This window comes from Cryptomeria japonica, chromosome 9 (genome assembly GCF_030272615.1).
Source record: "Cryptomeria japonica chromosome 9, Sugi_1.0, whole genome shotgun sequence".
In the NCBI taxonomy this organism is placed as follows: domain Eukaryota; kingdom Viridiplantae; phylum Streptophyta; class Pinopsida; order Cupressales; family Cupressaceae; genus Cryptomeria; species Cryptomeria japonica.
Genome location: NC_081413.1, coordinates 357,945,633 through 357,965,959, shown reverse-complemented (window position 1 = coordinate 357,965,959; position 20,327 = coordinate 357,945,633).

Below are 20,327 nucleotides of genomic sequence, written 5' to 3'. Positions count from 1 at the left end.
AGGATCAGCCTTAGGATCAGGTGGTGCTATTATAGTTTCATTTACATAATGAATGAGTCCTTTTTCCATTAGTTTGCTCCATGCCTTAATCTTCTATGATGCATAATTATGAGGAGTTAAAAGTGGAAATTTAGAAGAACCCATAGCACCAAAATGAAAAAACACAAGATAAAGAGAGGCACAATCACACAATACACCCTCCCAAAATACTCAATCAAGAAACCCCCCCAAAATGGTAATTTTGGCACTTTATACTTAGTGCATATATAATGGGCCACTTGCAAAACAAGGCAAAGTGGACTTCTGATTTACAACTTCTCAAAATGAGATCTAAGAGACTTCAACAAATACTGCTAGTGATCTAAACTGAGATCCAAGCAAAATGCAAGTACCAAATATGCCAAGAATGGCCAAATACTTGAAAGTACAATTTCTACTTAAAATCATTGCAAACAAATGGCAGATTATGAAAGTAGATGAAAAAATATGCACTTTAAAAAAAAATGACACCTATGAAGAAGGTTGTATGACCCCAAACGAAGCCTCTGAAGTTGCAAAATTGGGGATTAGACAAGTATAGTCATGAAGATCTACGATTTCTAAAAAATCCATCCATCAAAATCAGAAAATTCTTACACCATTGCGAAGAGCACAAAATTATTGCCCATTTAAAAAAAAACTGCACCAAAAAAGGAGCAAAAATGAGCAAGATATGACCATTTGAAGTTGGATTGCAAAATAAAAAAGCTCAATGAGAGGGGCTTGCAAAAAAATTTCAAAAGACTGTTGACATGACGCTAACGTCAGAAAATGGCAGGCTTAAATTTGATGCCTGTTTGCCCATCAAATTTTTTTTGCCTCCCTGCCCATTTGGTTTCCGTACAGCATGGACTAGCTGACTGTGCAAGCTGATGTAGTAGAGGTACAATGGCAGGCTGATGTGGCACATAGATCTGATGTGGTGCAGGTTGATGTGTAGGTGGGTCTGCATGGCAGATCATCGACGGGAGGTTCTGTTCGACAGGAAAGGGCTATCGAAGGCTGGAGGAGCTGTTGCCGGCGATGGCAGGCCGATAGGAGGAGCTAGCAGTGGCGGGCCTATAGGAGGCACCGATGGTGGGATCGGGGCCAAGAGCCCAGAAGACCGACACTGTCTGCAGGAAGGTGGGGCTGGGTTGGTCGTTGGGAGCAAGGGAGTCATCGCCGGAAGGTCGCCGCGAGTCGGGGAGGTGTCAGAAGTTGAGGGAACGATGAGAGCACGAGAATCTGTGGGAGCTGCAACAGTATGGCGGCGATGGGACAACTCTACACACACAGCCTACAGGGTACAAAGAGAACAGGGGGGTCTACGGACTCCCCAAAAATAATATTTTTTTAATTTTTTTTCCTTTTTTTTTTCGAATATTTCCCAAAGAAATTTTTTTTCCCGAAAAATGTTTTTTCAATTTCTTTCAGAAAATATTTTTAATAAATTTTTTTTGAAATCCATACAATAATAGCCAAAATGGGCAAAAAAAAATTTCTCACCAAAATAGGCCAACTTTATAGCCAAAATTCACGGAAACGGCCTCCCAGATTCAACTGTGATGTCCAAATTGTTGTACGACACCCCCCAAAAATGAAGATCTCCAAATCCAAAAATTGAAGCCTCCAAAATGTCTCCAAAAGACTAATCAATGAAGCCCTATAGGCTCTGATACCATGTGAGATTTTGCCAAGATCTGGAGGTCAATGAAAAATACAATGGAGAGACAAAATAATAATAGGAATAAACTATATTCTATCAAGATGAAAATATTGATCAACTGGATCATCAATCATTACATACAATGAATATGAGTCTGCTTATATAGGCAAGGCTATATGGATATGTGAGCACACAAACATGATATGTGGCTCAATAAGAAACAAGGGTAGGTAGGAAATAGGTGTGGGTAGGTAGGAGAAACAATATAATAGTCCACATGAGGTGGATCACCCACTGAATGTGGAGTGTAACAACATCACACCATAAAAGGTGGAAATTCTCCTACACACACTTTCCCAATGTGGCACAACACCCAAGTGTCTCATACCCAAACTACTATGAAATGCATTTTCTAAGTAAACTTAAGTAAGGTGTAATAATATCCAAGATGAATATTTATTTACACCAACATATATGCTAATGAACATATATTTATATAAATATGGTTGTTTGGGTAAAAAATTCCTTTGGGAATTTTATTAATAGAATTTATCAAAAGTATAATGTAAAATTTTAACCTATAAGGTCAATGTTGGCCAAATAATTAATAGTTGATATTTAAAATATCTAAGGGAAAATAAATTTGACTTTAAAAAGGAATGAATTTTACTACGCAAATATTATTTCGATTTGGTTAACTTAATTAGTCTAATTTAAAAGTGTATTCGCGTTTGCTCAATTAATTATTTTTAATATGAGTTAATGTTATTTTATTTAGCCCTTGAGTATTTAAATACTATTGAGATAATTAATATCTCTTGATTTATTATTGGAGTATTTTAATTAGGGGAAATTAATTAATTTAGTTGAAATAATTTAATTAAGTTGTGACGACCCTCTTGGGGAATAATTAGTCTACCTTAAATGTTGACGCTATAATGATGGAGTTGATTAAATCAACTTTATGAAACCATTCTATTTAATCCTAAGTTAACCTTTAGTTAAGACAAAACTTATTTATTCCATTTTAAACGTAGAGTATTTATTATTTTTATGTTGTTTTTTTAAAAAAAATTGTTGTTTCGCTTTTGCCCGAAAGTTTGGGCATGACAGTTAGGTCTCGAGTTTGTAAAAATATGATGTAAGATCTCTTTGTAGATCATAAAGTGGTCATGGATGGTGATACGATTATCTGTGTGCGAATAAGGTTGTAATCATATGCAGAGGATTTGGTCAATCATAGGTGATTGAATTGGGTTTGTGTAAGAGGTTTAAGACCTCCGATATTGAGCTTAACCGAAACTGTACTCAGGCATAAGAGATTCTATACTTGCAGTTCAATATTCTTTCCGGATTGTAGTCCAAAGATTTTTGTAGTCAGTGAGGCTCCTTTTGTGATGAGCAGTGCACTCTAGGTAGTGTTCCTTCCTGCATGTGTAGGCCCCTTATATGCAATATTTATTCATTTGATCAATGGATAGATATTGTGGGTCTCCAATCCCACCATGGTTTTTTCTCATTGAAGTTTTCCACATATAAATTTGTGGTGTTATGGTGTTCATCTTTGTGGTTTTATTATTATTTGTTGTTATTTGCTTTTATGCTTATCAGTTGCTAAGTTGTTGTGCTAATAAGTTTAAAATTAATCATACTAGGAGAACACTGATTCACCCCCCCCTCTCAGTGTTCTTGGATTCCAACACTTATATCCTAACACCAATAATCTTATAGAGACATCTCTTCTACATGTTTTAGGATATCATTTTCTAGTTTCGATCCTTTTAGGTCCTTGCATAGTCACATCATTCCTGTTGGTGTAATTATTTATTCATGTTGGATATAATTACACTTTACTTAAGTTTACTTATATCATAGTAGTTTTCATATGAGACACTTGGGGAGATGTGATACATTGGGAGTGTGTATGTAGGAGAATTTCCACCTTTAATGGTGTGATATTGTTGCTACTTTACCATATCCACTTATTGTGGAGTGATAATTCCACCTTCGAGGGGTGATCCACCTCATGTGAAATATTTTACTATTTATCCTACCTACCCCTACCTACCCTTGCATCTCATTGAGCCACATGTCATGATTGTGTTCTCTCTTGTCTCTTAGCCTTGCCTTTATAAGTAGACTCATCTACATTATATGTAATTCTTGATGATCCAGTTGATTAGTATTTTGCTATCTATTAGAATCCAGTTTATTCTTATCAATCTATTTTGTCTCTCTATTGTGGTATTCATTGTGCCCTAGATCTTGTCTATTTTCAACAAATTCTCACATGGTATCAGAGCCTATAGGGCTTCATTTATTAGTCATTTTGGAGAGCTTTTGAAGGTTTCTATTTTTGGATCTAGGGAGCTGCTCATTTTGGGTGCATCCTATGGCAATTTGGACCTCACGGTTGCATCAGGGAAGCAGTTTCCATGAATTTCAAGTATAAATTTGATCTATTTTGGAGGAAAAATTTAGCATATTAGGTTATACGGTACAAATTTTTCAAAAAGAAATTTAAAAATTATAATTTTATTTTCTGCGAAATTGTTTTTCTATTTCCATATTTAAATATTTCACAGTTTTAAAATAATTGTAAAAGTTAAAAAAAAAAAAATCAAAAAAATCAAATATTGTATATTACAGGGGGGGGGGGGGGTCTCGTGACCCCACCCTCAATCTGTACTCTGTCGGCTTTAATATTTTGCAGAGAGTTTTTTTCTGGCAGCCCCACCATCGTACCGCCACTGCTTCTCCCTCTCTGGTGACCTCACCTGTGCACCAGCCGCCACCCCATCTTCTCTTGTCGGTGGTTTTTCTTCCCATGTCGACATTCATCCTCCACCAACTGAGCTCCTCTCGGTGTGGGCTCTCATCGTGCCATCCGTGCCTCTTCCGGCCGACATTGTCGTCTCTGCCGGTAACATCAGCTCCATCGATGGTCAGTACCATCACCTAGACCACTGGCCCCCATCACCTGCTTTGATCTGGATGCACAATTGCTCTCTACGTGAGCTCCTCCTCTTCTCAATGTTGCCCGACAAGACTTCTCAAGCTTCTCTGCCACGACGACAGGTTGTACTACCACCTAAGCTGCCAACTATCTGGGACACATTAGCGTCCAGTTAGATTGACATGCAAATATCCATACTGCCATGTAGGTGTCCAGTCGTTAGTCCACGTCAGCAGACTATATGACACGTTAGCGACACATCATCTGTATGGACAAATCAGATTTTCCCACATGTCATAGTTTGTACCGTACAGACAACCTTTGTAGGGGGTGCGATGGCCTAATGACGGTCAAATGATAGTCAAATTTAGCATAGTGAATCATTGATGTCAGCACTGCATCAGCAAATTTTGAAATTTTTTGGACCCCCTCACCATTTGGCTTTTTGATTTTGTAGTTCGACTTCAAGAGGCCGTATCTTGCTCATTTTAGCTCCTTTTTTGGTGCAATTTTTTTTTATTTGGGCTAATTTTTTGTGCTCTTTTCAGTGGTGGAGGAATTTTCTGATTTTGATGGATATATATTTCACAATTTGCAGTTTTTAATGATTGTACCTGTCTAATCCTCAATTTTGCAACTTTAGAGGCTTCGTTTGGGATCATACGACCTCCTTTTCAGGTATCATTTTTTTTGAAAGTGCATAATTTTTTGATTACTTTCATAATATGCCACTATTTTGCAGTGATTTGGAGTAGAAATTATACTTTCAGTATGTGGTCATTTTTGGCCTATTTGGTACTTGTATTTTTCTTGGATCTCAATTAGATCACTTACACTATTTGTTGGGGTCTCTTATAGCCTATTCGAGGAAGTTGTAAATTTGAAATCGGAAGTCCACCTTGCCTTGTTTTGCAAGTGGCCCATTGTACATGCACTAAGTATAAAGTGCCCAATCATCATTTTTTTTGGGGGGGGGTTGCTTGATTGAGTAATTTGAGGGGGTGTCTTGTGTGATTTTGCCTCTCTATCTTGTGTTTTTTCATTTTGGTGCTATGGGTTCTCCTAAATTTCCATTTTTAACTCCACATAATTATGCATCATGGAAGATTAAGGCATGGAGCAAACAAATGGAAAAATGACTCATTCATTATGTAAATGGAACAATAACAACACCACCTGATCCTAAGGTGGATCCTAATGGTCAAGTTGAATGGCTCACTAAAAATTCTATGGCACTTGGAACATTGAGAAAGTATGTATCAAATGACCTCATTTTTCACATTGATAAGTGTTCTACAATCAAAGAGGCTTGGGATATTTATGACAACTTGTATGGTCAAGTTGATGATATTAAGGGCTACAAGCTTGATAGTGAACTCATAACATTAGATCCCAAGGATTTTGATACAATCCAACATTTTATCACAAAAGCAAATGAGCTAAGAGCAAAGCTAAAGGATTGTGGCATTGACAAAAAGGATGCTCAATTGGTTTACAACTTGTTGGACACACTTCCATCAAAGTATGTTGCCTTTGTATCTAGCTTTCACACCCATCAATTGGCTCAAGGTGCCTCCTACACCCCACCATCTTTTGATGCATTCACGGAGATGTTGATTCTTGAGCAATCTAAGTTGACTAAGATGGGGATTCTTAAATCTTCAAAGTCACAAGCATTGGTGGCTAATAAAGAGAATCAAAGCAATCAAGGAAAAGGAAAGAACCAAAAGCAACGCAAGACTAAGTCACAACAAGATGGAGAACAATCCTCCTCTCCACAACAAAGTGATTCTACATCCTCACCTAAGAAGAAATCATATAAGGACAATCTTTTTTGTGCATATTGCAAGAAGTTGGGACATGATGAACAACGTTGTTACAAGAAGGATATTGATGAATTGAAACATCTTCGTAAGAATTAAAAAATTGGTTTGCCTTCTAGAATGTCTACTTTGGCTTCTTCCAAAGAAAAGGATAAAGGAAAGGATCACTCTTTTTGGACATATAAAGGAAAGGGACAAGCTCTTTGTGCTACTACAAGTCATGATTCGGGGAGATGGATTCAAGATTCAGGGGCTTCTAATCTAATGACATCTTTGCAGTCTATGTTCTCTTCATTTGCGCCTTGCACCATGTCATAGATTTTGATGGGAAATCATACATACATGGATGTGATTGGGAAAGGATCTATTGCGATTGGGGATAACTCCTTCAATGATGTGTTGTGTGTACCCCATTTGAAAAACAATCTTCTTTCCATCTATCAAATCACACATGGGGCAACAAGGGAAACTATGGAGTTCACACCTGATTCAGTTATCATTAGAGACTTGGAGACTAGAGCTATCATTGCAACTGGGGTGGTTGATCATGCATCTCGGTTGTACTCTTTTTCACATTTTGATCCTATTGATGAGGTTGATTCTTCACATGATGATTCATATTTTGAGGAGAACTTTGGGTACTTGAACTTGGGTGTTCTCACATGTGAACCCATTCTTGAGCCTTGTATTTCATCTCCTCCTATTGATATCACTTCACCTATTGCACTTAATGATGCAGATGTTGCGACAATTTTGCCTTCTTGTGGTTCAGTGTAGCAGGGTATTCCTTGTCTTCCAACTTCAATTCATTGGGATGACTACTTGACAGACATTGCAGGTTTATTTGTGGAGTCCTACATTGCATATTTGGGAGACATCATTGATGGCATTCATCTTCTCTTTTATGAAGATGAACCTTCTTTGATTGTTGTGAGGGAACACTCTGACCCTCTTGTGCATTCTCTATATGATCATTCTTTCAAGGTTGACATGATTATTTATTCTTATGTACATTAGTTGGAGGATGTCTCTTTATCCTTAGAGGAGACATGCAAGCCTTTGGAACTTGTTCTACATTCATCTCCATTAGATCTTGGAGTGCCTTTTTCAGTAGTATAGATCAGTACACCACCTTTGGAGGGGGTATCTTTCAACATCGACATGGGGACTCTTGAGCAATTTTTCAGAGATTCCATACATCATGAGTTTTTTTCCTACATCTTCCCTTCAAGATTGGGGAGACTTCATGGATACACCTTTGGTTTTGTTTCTTCCCAAGGAGAGGAACATTTTTAGACATTCATGGAACAATTTCTTCATTTAGCTTCAAGCTTCTACCATTGGTGCAAATTCTACATTGAGGGGGGGCCTACTCAATCTCTCTTCTTCTCTCATATGTGGGGGACGTTTTCCTCATATGGGGTTTTGTCCTTCACATACTTCTTTGAGAGTTATTTGTATATAGTTTTCATCTCTCTTTTGGGGGAGGTTTTTTCCCCATTGGATTTTTCTCTCTTTCCCTGCTTTATGGGAGATTGCATTTGCACTTTTACATGGGTACCTAACATGGCCTTGTAGCCGAGACCCATCTTGCATTTCTTAGTTGCATTGTAGACTTAAGTGCATTCCCCTAAGTTGCACTTTAAGGGGGGGTGTTGGTGTAATTATTTATTCATGTTGGATATAATTACACTTTACTTAAGTTTACTTATATCATAGTAGTTTGCATATGAGACACTTGTGGAGATGTGATACATTGGGAGTGTGTATGTAGGAGAACTTCCACCTTTAATGGTGTGATATTATTGTTACTTTATCATATCCACTTATTGTGGAGTGATAATTCCACCTTCGGTGGGTGATCCACCTCATGTGGAATATTTTACTATTTCTCCTACCTACCCCTACCTATGCTTGCATCCCATTGAGCCACATGTTATGATTGTGTGCTCTCTTGTCTCTTAGCCTTTCCTTTATAAGCAGGCTCATCTACATTGTATATAATTATTGATGATCCAATTGATCAGTGTTTTGCTATTGATTAGAATGCAGTTTATTCTTATCAATCTATTTTTTCTCTCTATTTTGCTATTCATTATGCCCTAGATCTTGATTATTTTCAACAAATTCTCACAATTCCACCTAGTCGTGCCTTTAATGCTTGCATAATTTTTGTGATGCCTAGTCCTTGCATATTTAGACCATCCCATTCAATCATACATTCAGTCCTTGCATCCAATATTTTAGTCTTTGCATCCTTTAGATCGCTTCATCTCATTGCATATTCAGTCCTTGCACTCATTCATTGGTCAAACAAATCTTAGAATTGCATTTAGGTTGATCTTAAAAGGTCTTGAAATAAACATTGGTTATAAATCCTCCCATATCAATTAAGGCACATCATCCTTGAGTTAGGGAAAATTTTAGCATATTTGAGTTGGGTGGTCCACTTGGAGTTCATCATCTCCTACTTAGCACACCCTCTCTTGATCACTTTCCCTTTTGTTAATAGTGATAACTTTAAGAAAGCTCCCCTCAAAACACGATATAAAATCTTGGTGAAATTTTATTTATTTTGGACAAAAATAATATTTTTTATTGGTGAATCTCTCATTTTTTAAAAGAAAAATATTGATTTTATTGGCGAATTTTTTTACATAATTTTTTTTTGGTTCAAAATATTCACAAATATTAGAAAACAATACGAGTATGCATTAATCACTATTGAAAATTCAATTTTATTAAAAAAATATTTTTTTATAGAAAAGTAGAGGCCTAAGGTGGAAATCATTAATGCATTTAAATGGTAGGTACTACTTTATTTAGTTACTATCATTAATTTAAATTAATCTAATAGCTCTGTTTGTATTTGGTTAGAAGAACTGTACTTAAAATTTGCAATACTCATGGGGCCTAAAGTTATTTTTATACCATTGATTTGCATTGAGGTCAATAATTGAAAAGCAACTCAACCCCCATGAGCATTACAACTTGTAGGTATAATTTACCTCATGGAATTCAATGATGGTCATTAGATTATATTTTGAATCAATGGTTGCAGCTAAATATTGTTGATAAAACCCTTAAGTAACTAATAATTATGATGTATTATTGGTAAATTAATTTAATTTTTAATAATAAATTCTAAAATTTTGGTGAATTTGATCCAATCATGTATCAAATATTTTGTCGAATCTTTGAGTTCAAAAATTTAATAAAATAAACTCTTTGGTGATTTAAATATGACTAAAATAAAATTTGGTAAAAATGTGGCGATTTAGGTCACCTTAAAACTTGAACTATTGGCCAAATTTTGATTTCCAAATTTTAAAAATATCCAATTGGTGAATATTAGCCACTAAAATAATCACTGCTTTTGTATATCCATCATATCACAAGTAACACCTTTCTTCACAATTTTCTTCAGACCTAGAGTTGCCTTGAATCCTTGCATTTTATCTTACTAGGTTCACCATTGGTCATCAATACCTCATTTAGAGTCTCATATCATAAGTATCCTATCATATAGTTGAGTTTGCATTTTAGGGTTTGCATTCCATCCTAAGCCTCATGCATTGTCATAGCTCTAGTCCTAGGGCAAAGTTCAGAATAATCGCTTATGTCTCCTAACATGAGAATCAAAATGTTCCAAAATTGTCTGCTTCAAGATAGAGATAACCTTATTGATTTTGAGGAAGAAGAACACATTAGAATTATGACTAGTGAAACTAGCGAAACAAGTGATGAAGAAATAACTCAAGCCACCATTGATAAAGTGTTTCATGATCATATATTTACCAAACTTATTAAAGAGATAGTTAAACATGATCCACGAGCATACTTCAAAGCCCTTGCTGATGAGGGAATTAAATTGCCACCTAATTTCAATATATCATTGCTCGCAACTAATGACAAACCAAGAGCTAGTGAATTTAAACATACAACCTATACCTACCAATTATCTTGTTTTGAAGGAATTTAGAGGATTGAGACAAGAATAAGAAGGCATCATCACACATGTTTTCTATTGAGGACATGTGTCCCTATCCTTTTGATCCGAGCATTTAAATGCCACCTTTTCTTAGTCATTGGGAGATATCGAAACTAGATAAGTACAGAGGAAAAGGGGACCCTAAAGATCACTTGAGATAATTTTACACCGCTACCTTAGAATTTGTAGTGGATGAAACATACCTTATGAAAACTATTTTCTTGTAGTCTTGGAGGAAGCGCTATGGAATAGTTCTCCCAATTACCTCCGACTATCAAATCGTTCCAGGAATTGGTTGATAAGTTTATCTCACACTATGCTTACAACTGTGGACACGAGGTGACCATGCTGAACCTCTTCAATACCTAACAAAATCAAGGGGAATCCTTCATTTCATTTTTACAAAGATCATTTAACCAAGAGAGCACCTTATGACATTCCCGATAAGCAACTTGTTGACATCTTTTGTCACAATTTAAACAAGGAAATTGGAAGAGAACTTTGCCTCAAGTGTTTGGACACATTTGATGAGGTCATAGACATGAGATTTTGTATTGAACAAAATCTTATCAATGATGGTACTATTATAGATAAATGATGATAAAGATCACAAAGGATCAAGTTCAAACCACAAAACACCCTTTTGGGATAAAAACAAGAATGTGGTTAATGACGGAGTTGTTGATGCAAAAAATGCTAAATCATCATCACTTTCTTACAACCTTAAGGGTTCATCCTTAGACGAAGGAAAATAGAAACAAAGAAGTTTCCCTAAACAAAAAATTGCACCATTGGGATAACCGCTCGAGTCAGTATTGAAAGAACTCCTTGAAAATAATCTTATAACATTGCCTGAAATGAGAGAATATAATCCACAAGTGAAACCCCCATGGTGGAATGACTATCACTTTTGCGACTATGATAGACACAAGGGTCACAAGACTAATAATTGCAATAAACTTTGGCATGCGATACAAGACCTTCTTGATGAGGGAAAGATTTTAGTTGATAGCCATACTTCTTCCAGCAACTCCAATCATGAGATATTAAAGAATCCTTTCTCTAAGCATGACAAGGATAAAGGGAAGGCTCCCAAATCTGGTGACAACATGAACTATACCAATGCTAAATATGACTATACCATAAATAACATTAGTGAGGTTGATAATCATGTGAATGCTTTTATAATAAAAGGGAAAGAAATTGATTGTAATGTTACCACCTATAGAGGCACATTTTTCCTCAGGGGCCCTGATTCTAAACTCATTGCAACATCTTTGAAACACAACCTTATAGAGAATTTAGGGAAAATGCTTGTGCAGATTTCTATACTTGAGTTGCTACGTCTATACCCTAAACATAAAGCTATCCTTGATAAAGCACTCGTTGCTGCTATAGTGCCTATAGACCTACATGTAGACCAATTTAAAGCTATGGTGGGATATATCGCCTCCCCTCATACCCTCACTTTCACCAAAAATGATGATTCATCCATGCAAAAACCACATAATGCACTCTTACACATTGAAGTCCTTGTCCATAGAGTTAAGATCAAGCGAGGTCTGATACACAAAGGAGTGGGTCTAAATATTTGTACTTTGAAGTTAATTAGAGAGCTTGGGTTCGATGAAAGTGCAGTTGATCCAAAGAAAAAAAGATTATGATAAAGACATATGATGGAGAGGAACTCTCATCTAAGGGATCAGTTAAATTGCCTATCAAAGTGGGACTTGAGGTGAAGGATGTGGTTTTCCTTGTCCTTGATCCATGAAATGCAAGTTTTACCCTCTACATACCACCAATGCATCAAATTTCTGCATAATGGGGTTAAAATTACAATACCAATAGATCCAAATCCTTTTATGTATTGAAAGAATCTAAGTTCTAAGAAGAAATCCATCATTCCTAGTAATCATGAAGCATCTCTTTCCCAAGCATACATTAATCCTAAATACTTAAAAGCATCCACCTCCAAATCCAATGCAACTGAGATGAAAATAAAATAACAAACCATGGAGTAGGAGAATATTCCATGAGTTGTGTTCTCTGCATTGGAAATCTACCTTTGTCTCCTCAAACTAATGACAAACCACAAATGAAATGGTAGAGAAAGATAATTCAGATTGAAATGGCAGAGCAACATAATTTAGAATGTCAAGGAATTGGGTACGAATCACCTGATGTTATGGCTACTAATCCTAAATTCAAATCTCCTCTAGAGGTGCAAGCAACTCTTGATTTTAAAAGTCCTAAGAGTGGTTCCAACAAAGAGTCCATTGAATATATCACTAACCCATTTGAGAACTCATATAACCTTGCCATCTTATCCACTCCTTCTATTTCTAATCCTCTTGTATATTTGTATCAACAAGAATTACAAAGGCCCTTACTCATCAGAGATCGAAAATCAAGTTGTGAAAAGAAAAACTCTAAAATAAAAAATAAGAAAAAGTTCTCTAGTCCAAATCAAATCAAAAGCTATTGGACTCTACAAAAATAAAAGTCAAGGATAAAAATCTTATGAAGAAAGAAGAACATGAATTGATCTCTCCTAATGTGAAAATAACTGGGGGCAAAAGTTCTAAAATTGTAAGTCAAAAAACATACTTGTTGATCCTCAGTCTCCATCATGCCATGCGTCTTTCACTTATTTTTGCACTCATAAGCCTTCATTCCACATCAATTTGTTCTACACACCCATCCCCATTTACAGATACATCACATCAGTGGACCTTTTATAGAACTTCCTCGAAGGGCTTTGCTATCAGAGTTACCCAAACCTCTTTAGTTGATACACATATGGGCCTATGTGGGGCACACATTAGTAATTCTACCCTAGTTTCTTCAGCAAGGAAGGTAAAAGACATAGATACTCAATATCCAGTCAAATATCAAGTTTCTTAGCAAGATCAAGATCAGAAAAAAGACAAGTTTGAACTTGACTGGTTAGGTTTGTACATCATTACTGCATCATATGGATTAGGAGCACTTTAGAAGGTGAACCACTTGAAGATTCAATCAACATAATTCACCTTCGCAAGTTTTACACCTGAGCATTTTAGAGAATTTCTTTAAAAGATTTTGAAAAAATACAAAAAATGAGAAAAAGATCTTTAAAAAATACAAAAAAATGAGAAAAGAATCTTAAAAAAAATACAAAAAATTGAGAAAAAAGACTTGAAAAAATTGTCACTTTGGTAAAAACCTAGCAAACAGATGCCTTGTGACACTGAAAAAAAGAAAAATAAAAAAAGAAGAAAAATAAATTCATCCATTGGTGAAAACCTGACAAATAGATGCCTTGGGCAAGTACCATGGTGAAAACTAGGAAACTAGCACCATGCATAGAGACTTATCTCCTCTTTCCTTCAATACTCTACTTGATCATGCCCTATCTATATCTACCATCTCATTTCATAATAGCCTTCCCACTCCCATCATAGCTTGTGGATTGTTTTGCATGACCCACATGCATGTTGCTCTTGCGTACTAAGCTAGTCTTATCCCTCACTGGGGCATATCCTCAACCTTAGTAGTTGGTTGGGATAGTTGGCATCTTATGGTCAGAGGTACTATCTTCTAAAATGTCCTGAAAAAAATCATAAAATGTCCTAAAAAAATCATAAAATGTCCTAAAAAAATAATAAAAAACATAAAATGTCCTAAAAATATTATTAAAATCATAAAATGTCTCGAAACAATCATAAAAATCATAAAATGTCTTGAAAAAATCATAAAATCTAAAAATGTCTTGAAAAAATCATAAAATGTCTTGAAAAAATCATAAAAAATCATAAAATGTCTTGAAAAAATCCTAAAAATCGTAAAATGTCATGAAAAAAAAACCCTGAAAATCATAAAACTATTCATCATAAATCCAAAAATATTTAATAAACATCGTGAAGACACAAACACTTCAGATGAACATGCAACTTTGAAATTTCAATGAAATCATGACATGATGAGGTTACGGTTAAGTAGACATAACAACACACTATCGACTTATCAAAACCAGTCACATTAACTGTGAACAAAAAATATTCCACATGAAACATATCATCTGTTTGTTTTCTTATTTCTTTTGATTGTTTCTGATTTTATTTTTGGTGACATGTCTTTTAGCTTTTTGGGGATGTCTCTCGCTAGAGATTTTATCTCGAGGATGTCTTTGACTAGAAAGATGAGGATGGGGTGTTGTTTGTGGATTGTTCCTTAATAATATGATGACTTGTCTTGGGACATGATCATCTAAGATCGTCGAGGATATAACTGTATGATGCAAACTGAGGCAATTCTTTCCTATCTAATATGTTTTCTTTGATGAAATTGGTATGTAACTTCGTCTAGGTCTAATATCTAGATGAGCTTTATCTTTTTTTATAATAAGCTCAATGATGATATAAGCACTTAAAAAAACACAAGAATTCTCATCACTTTCTTATCCTCTTTCTCATCATGCTTCTTTCTCATCATTTTCTTCTTTCATCACCTTTCTTCTCTCTTTTTTCCTCATTTATTTCATCATCTTCTTCATTCTTTTCATTGTAGCAAGATCAATAAATCAAACACTTTATCCAACTAATGCAAGTCTCTGAATCTTTAATCACTTTATCAAATCAACCAACTTTCTCCTTGGAATCTCATTGCCCCCTGATCAGTCAATCCCTATCATCTTAATCAACTCAATCAGCTCAATGAGCTAATCAACCTAGATATACTGTTCATTTCCATCAATTGTTCAGTTATGCCTCATCAACTGTGCATTTCCATCAAATGTACATCTCAACTTAATCACTTGTGCAATATCAATCATCCACTCTCCTATTCATGATCTATCGAGAGATCAATCTCTCAAGGGGGCATAACCGATCAATCACCACCCTTACCAAGATATCTCTGGGGTATATTTCAGTTGATCATTTTCTTTGAAATAACGCGATAGGCTACATTGTCTCAAAGAGGGACAAATTATAGACATATAAATTTATTCATTAAAATATCCTCTTAAATAATCTTAAATTTTCCTACATCATTAGGTGGATCCATTATAATATTATTTTCTCATTCTCCATTATATTATTCATTATATTAAAATTTATATATGTATTTCATTATTTCTATTATCCATTATTCACTATATTCTAATGTATTCATTCTCCATTATATTATTATATTTCATCATTATTCATTAAATCCATATATCTGATTATTCTCCATTAATTCATTTAATTCATTAATATATTCAATTATTATCCATTTTCCAAATCTCCTACATATCAACTATATCCTCTATTTATCATCTTCCACTCTTATCCATTCCATCCACCTAATGAATGCGTGATAAACATTTACATTTCTACACTATTCTTTTATCCCACATTCGTCTTGAAAACCTGGATTCCACCTTTAGGACATTTATAAATACCTTTCTCCTCATTTCTAAGCCTAGCAAAAATCTCTCTATCATTTGCATACTTGCATTTTCAAACCCTTTTCTTGCATTGTAGTTCATCATCTCTTTGATTTTCATAGCTTTCATATCATTTACATTAATCTTTCAAATCTTTATTCTTCATTGTATCTTGTGTAGTGCTTTTGAGAGCATCTATTTCAAACACAATACCTTTGATAGATAGGAGTGCAATGGAGGCAAATTCCTGTTAAATGCATGTGTGTGCATATTGTTTGTTTTTCTTTGCATGTGTTATTTTCCTGCAGGTACTTCATTGTCTGATGTTGAATCATCTGGATCTTGTTCCATAAGATCTCAGGCTTGATTTTTGCATCTTCAGTAGTGTCTTCTAATTCAACATATATTGTCTTATCTTTTTGGTAGTGAGGACAACTACTAGACATGCATGCTCAATAGGGGTATAATTCGGCTCATAGCCGACAAGAGTTTGGTTGATATAATATATTTCTCTCTATTTTCCTTTTTCATTATGTTGTGCTAAGAGAGCTCGTAGTGCTATTGTTGTTGCAGAGATATATAAAATGAATGGTCTAACTTAAATGGGAGGCATCAAGACTGGCAGAGATAGCAAGGAATCCTTAAGTTGTTGAAATGCTTGCTGACATTGATCATTCCATCAAAAAGTTACACCCTTGGGAAGAAAATATTGAAAGGGGTGACATTTGTCAGTCAATTGTGTAATGAATCTCTAAATATGCTATAGTTTTCCTTGAGGAATTCTCAATTATCTTAAATTTGATGGTGGAGGCATGTCCATTATTGCTTTCACTTTTGTTGGGTCTACTATAATACCTCACAGGAAAACAATATAGCCTAAGAGTTTTCCTGATATTACCCTGAAGACACATTTATTAGGGTTTAGAAAAAGCTTGTACTTCTCTATTTTGTCAAGGATCAAATCTAGGATACCTAGATGACTGTCTTTGGTGTTGATTTGCATAACAAGTCATCTACATAGTCTTCCATCACCATATGCATTAAATCATGAAAAAATGTTGTAATTACCCTTTAATAGGTAGATCCGACATGTTTAAGGCCAAAGGGCATCACATTCCAATAGTATGCTCCCTAGGAACATGTGAAGGCTATTTTGTGTTTATCCTCAAGGGATATTTTGATATGATTGTAGTAAAAAAATTGTCCATCAATGATATATCATAATTGGCTATCAAGTCTACTATGATGTCAATGTTTGGTAAAGAGAAGTCATCTTTAGGACACACTTTGTTTAGGTCCCTAAAGTCAGTGCATTTACTAATGCCCCCAATAGGCTTTCTACTTGGGACTAAATTTGAAATCCATTCTACCTAGTCAATGGGTTTGATGAAGCCTACATCTAACAATTTTTTTATCTTAGCTTTGACTAGCAATGCGATTTGGGGATGCCTTTTCCTCAACTTTTTTCACCAAGATATAGTGGTAGGTGGTGAAGGATCAATCAGGATCAATTCCTAGCATGTCATCATAAGATCACACAAAATTTATTTTCCCCTCTAGGAAAAATTTGACAAAATCTATTTTTTCTTGTTTTGACAAAGAAGCTGCAAAGTGGATGATTTTGGGATTGTTAGCTATACCCAAATTAATTTCTTATGTTATTTCCACCAGTAGTGAAGATTTTTCTTGATTTAATGGGGGTATGTCCAGTCTTTCATCTTTGGGCACCTCAGAGAGGTTTTCACCCTCAAATACATTCTTTCTTTTTACTTTTTCATGGTCTGAAGGTGCCTTACAGTTTTCACGAGGAGACCCATTTTTTCTCTTTTTCTCATCTCTTTATTTTAATTTTTGTGACTGGAAGATGGATTTGACTCCCCAAAATATTTTGTAGCATCTAGATCAATAATGAATCTTGATTTATGATCACCTAGTGGTATGCCTTCTTGAAGCTCAAAGGATTTACCTATAGCTTCATCATTTTCAAAATAGTTGAATCTTTAGTCCTCGTTGGTCCCAATTTATAAGTTCAAGGTAGACTAAGGGCATGTTATCATCAGTGTGGTACAAGTTTTGGGCCACAGGTGTTATAATTAGGATAGAGGTACATCAAAATTAGTTTTAATATTATTTTCCTTTAATGTTGTATCGAGATCCCAAAAGTCTTTGATCCAAGCTCGAGGGTAGGTTTTGATATGAGTAGGGGTATTGTTTATATATTTGTCTTCCAAGGGTAGATCATCTAGATCAATAAAAACATTTTCAAGGGAATATGAATTGGATGATTAAGAATCCCGCTCCCATTCATTGTTTTGATATGGTCTTCCTCAATTGTCATATCATTGTTAGAGGCACTCCCTTTTTCACACAAGGGTAACTTAGTTCTAGAGGAACCAATTGGAAATAGTAAAAATCCAAGTCCTTTGTTCTTCGGTCGCATCTTAGGTAAGATTGGTTTGATAACACCTTTTTTTTATGCCCCCAAACCACTTTGCCTAGCATATCCATTTTTTGCATTGTCTTGAATCTAGGTCCATATTGTTCCATGGGTAACTGTACAAGTCGCTGATCCTCTTCATCCTTATAGATACATTTAGATAGATCTTCTTCAAAAAATTCTTTATTCAATTCACCCCACTTTGAAAATATGGTGGGAGGTTTGTACTAAATGGTAACTTTTTATTCTTTTTATAGGAAATAGGGTTTTCCATAAGATTTTGGGGAAGTAGGTAACTTCCTAGTGTCCTGAAATTGATCAACATTTATGTCTATGGACACCATGGACTCTTGCAAGGATTTATTTAGGACAACTTTGTGTAAAGGGATATGCACAAAAACTCAAGAATGAAAATTTGTGTTGGCATCTTACCTAGATGATTAAGGAGATTGTATTGATTAGTCGCTTGTGGATTTGGAGGGGCTCCTTGCAAAGTGTATTTTAATCGTCTGGTGACTACTACACATTCAAGATTTTGTTCCTTGATATTTATAGTAGAAACATGACTATTTTACTCTTAGATATAATTTATTATGTAGTCATGAGGAGCTCTAGTATAATTTACACTATCTTTAGGTTTGGAGCATGATTTTGTGGATTTTCCCTTCCCAGGGTCAAATAATGGAGTCTTAAAAATCATCTGATTAGCATTGGATGATCCTATGGGAGGTTACACTTCAATTATGCCTTGGTTAATCGAGTCTTGTATGAGGTGTTTTAACTGAAAACACAAAGCAATCTTTTGCCCCTTCGTATGATGATACTCACAATAGTCATTATCATTCCACCGTCTAGGTTTGATTGTAGGTTTATTTTTCATTTCAAGCAATTGGACAAAATTTGATTGAAGCAATTGTTTTATAATTGATTCAATGCGCTCTCCCAATAGTGTAAACTATCTGGGAGGAACATCCCTAGGTCTGAGAGGTTTGCATTGTTGGTTTTGTTGATTCGCGTTCGTTGATTATTTTGTTGTTGAAGTTGATTGGGTGTTTGGCATTGTTGGTCCTTTGAGACCAATTTTGACTTGGGTATTACTGATTGTTCTTGCATCCATAAATCCATCATTTATGATGTTTTTATTTTGAGACCATAACTAGCTCTTATCATTCAAACTATTTGCATTGTTATTGTTGTCATTGTAAGCCTTTATAATTCCCTTTCAAATGAGAGATCTTTCAATGTTTGTCCTCTTTTTAATGAGTTTTTTAATTGTGTTGGGACTTTTGAATTTTAGTTCATACATTAGTTTTGGTATGAGATTCTCAATGAATAAGATCACTTATTTCTCTTTAGGAATGTTGAAAGGGCACCGACTAACAAGGTTGCACCATCATTGAAAAATGTAATGAAAGGTTCACCCATATTTTTATTTGTGATACACAAATCTATCAGAGTGACCTCATTGTCAATGTTGAAATAAAAATGACAAAGTAAACTAATTCAATCCATGATTTTATTTTTTTGGTTGTACCATAATAAGTTGTAACTGGTATAATTTACACCTCATGTTTGTGCTCCTAATTTAGTGTGTCCTATCTCTATTCCACCTAGGTCCATTTTGGTCCTCTTTAGTCCAACATTTTTGTCACTTGTTGACATTGCTGAGTGGGCCCCATCCTAGAGTTTCCTTCCCTTGACTTTTGAGCTGCTGGTCTTAATTTTGAAGGACCAAGGTGTGGCGTGGCTTGGTCCTGGACCAAGGCACCCCAAATCACCCTGGTCCCCTGTAAATAGGATCCAATTTGAATTTGGGTGGGCTCTCTCCCTTTCTGATGGATGTTAGTTGATATGCCTATTCTTGATTGTTGGAGGTCAACCTAATCAATAATTTACCTAGGGAGCATTCTATATAAAGACATGATATCAATTCATTTTGACATCTACTACCTATCCATTGTTAGGGTTTCAAGCAAATCCGAAACAAATATGAACTAACAATCATATGTAGATTTAAATACAA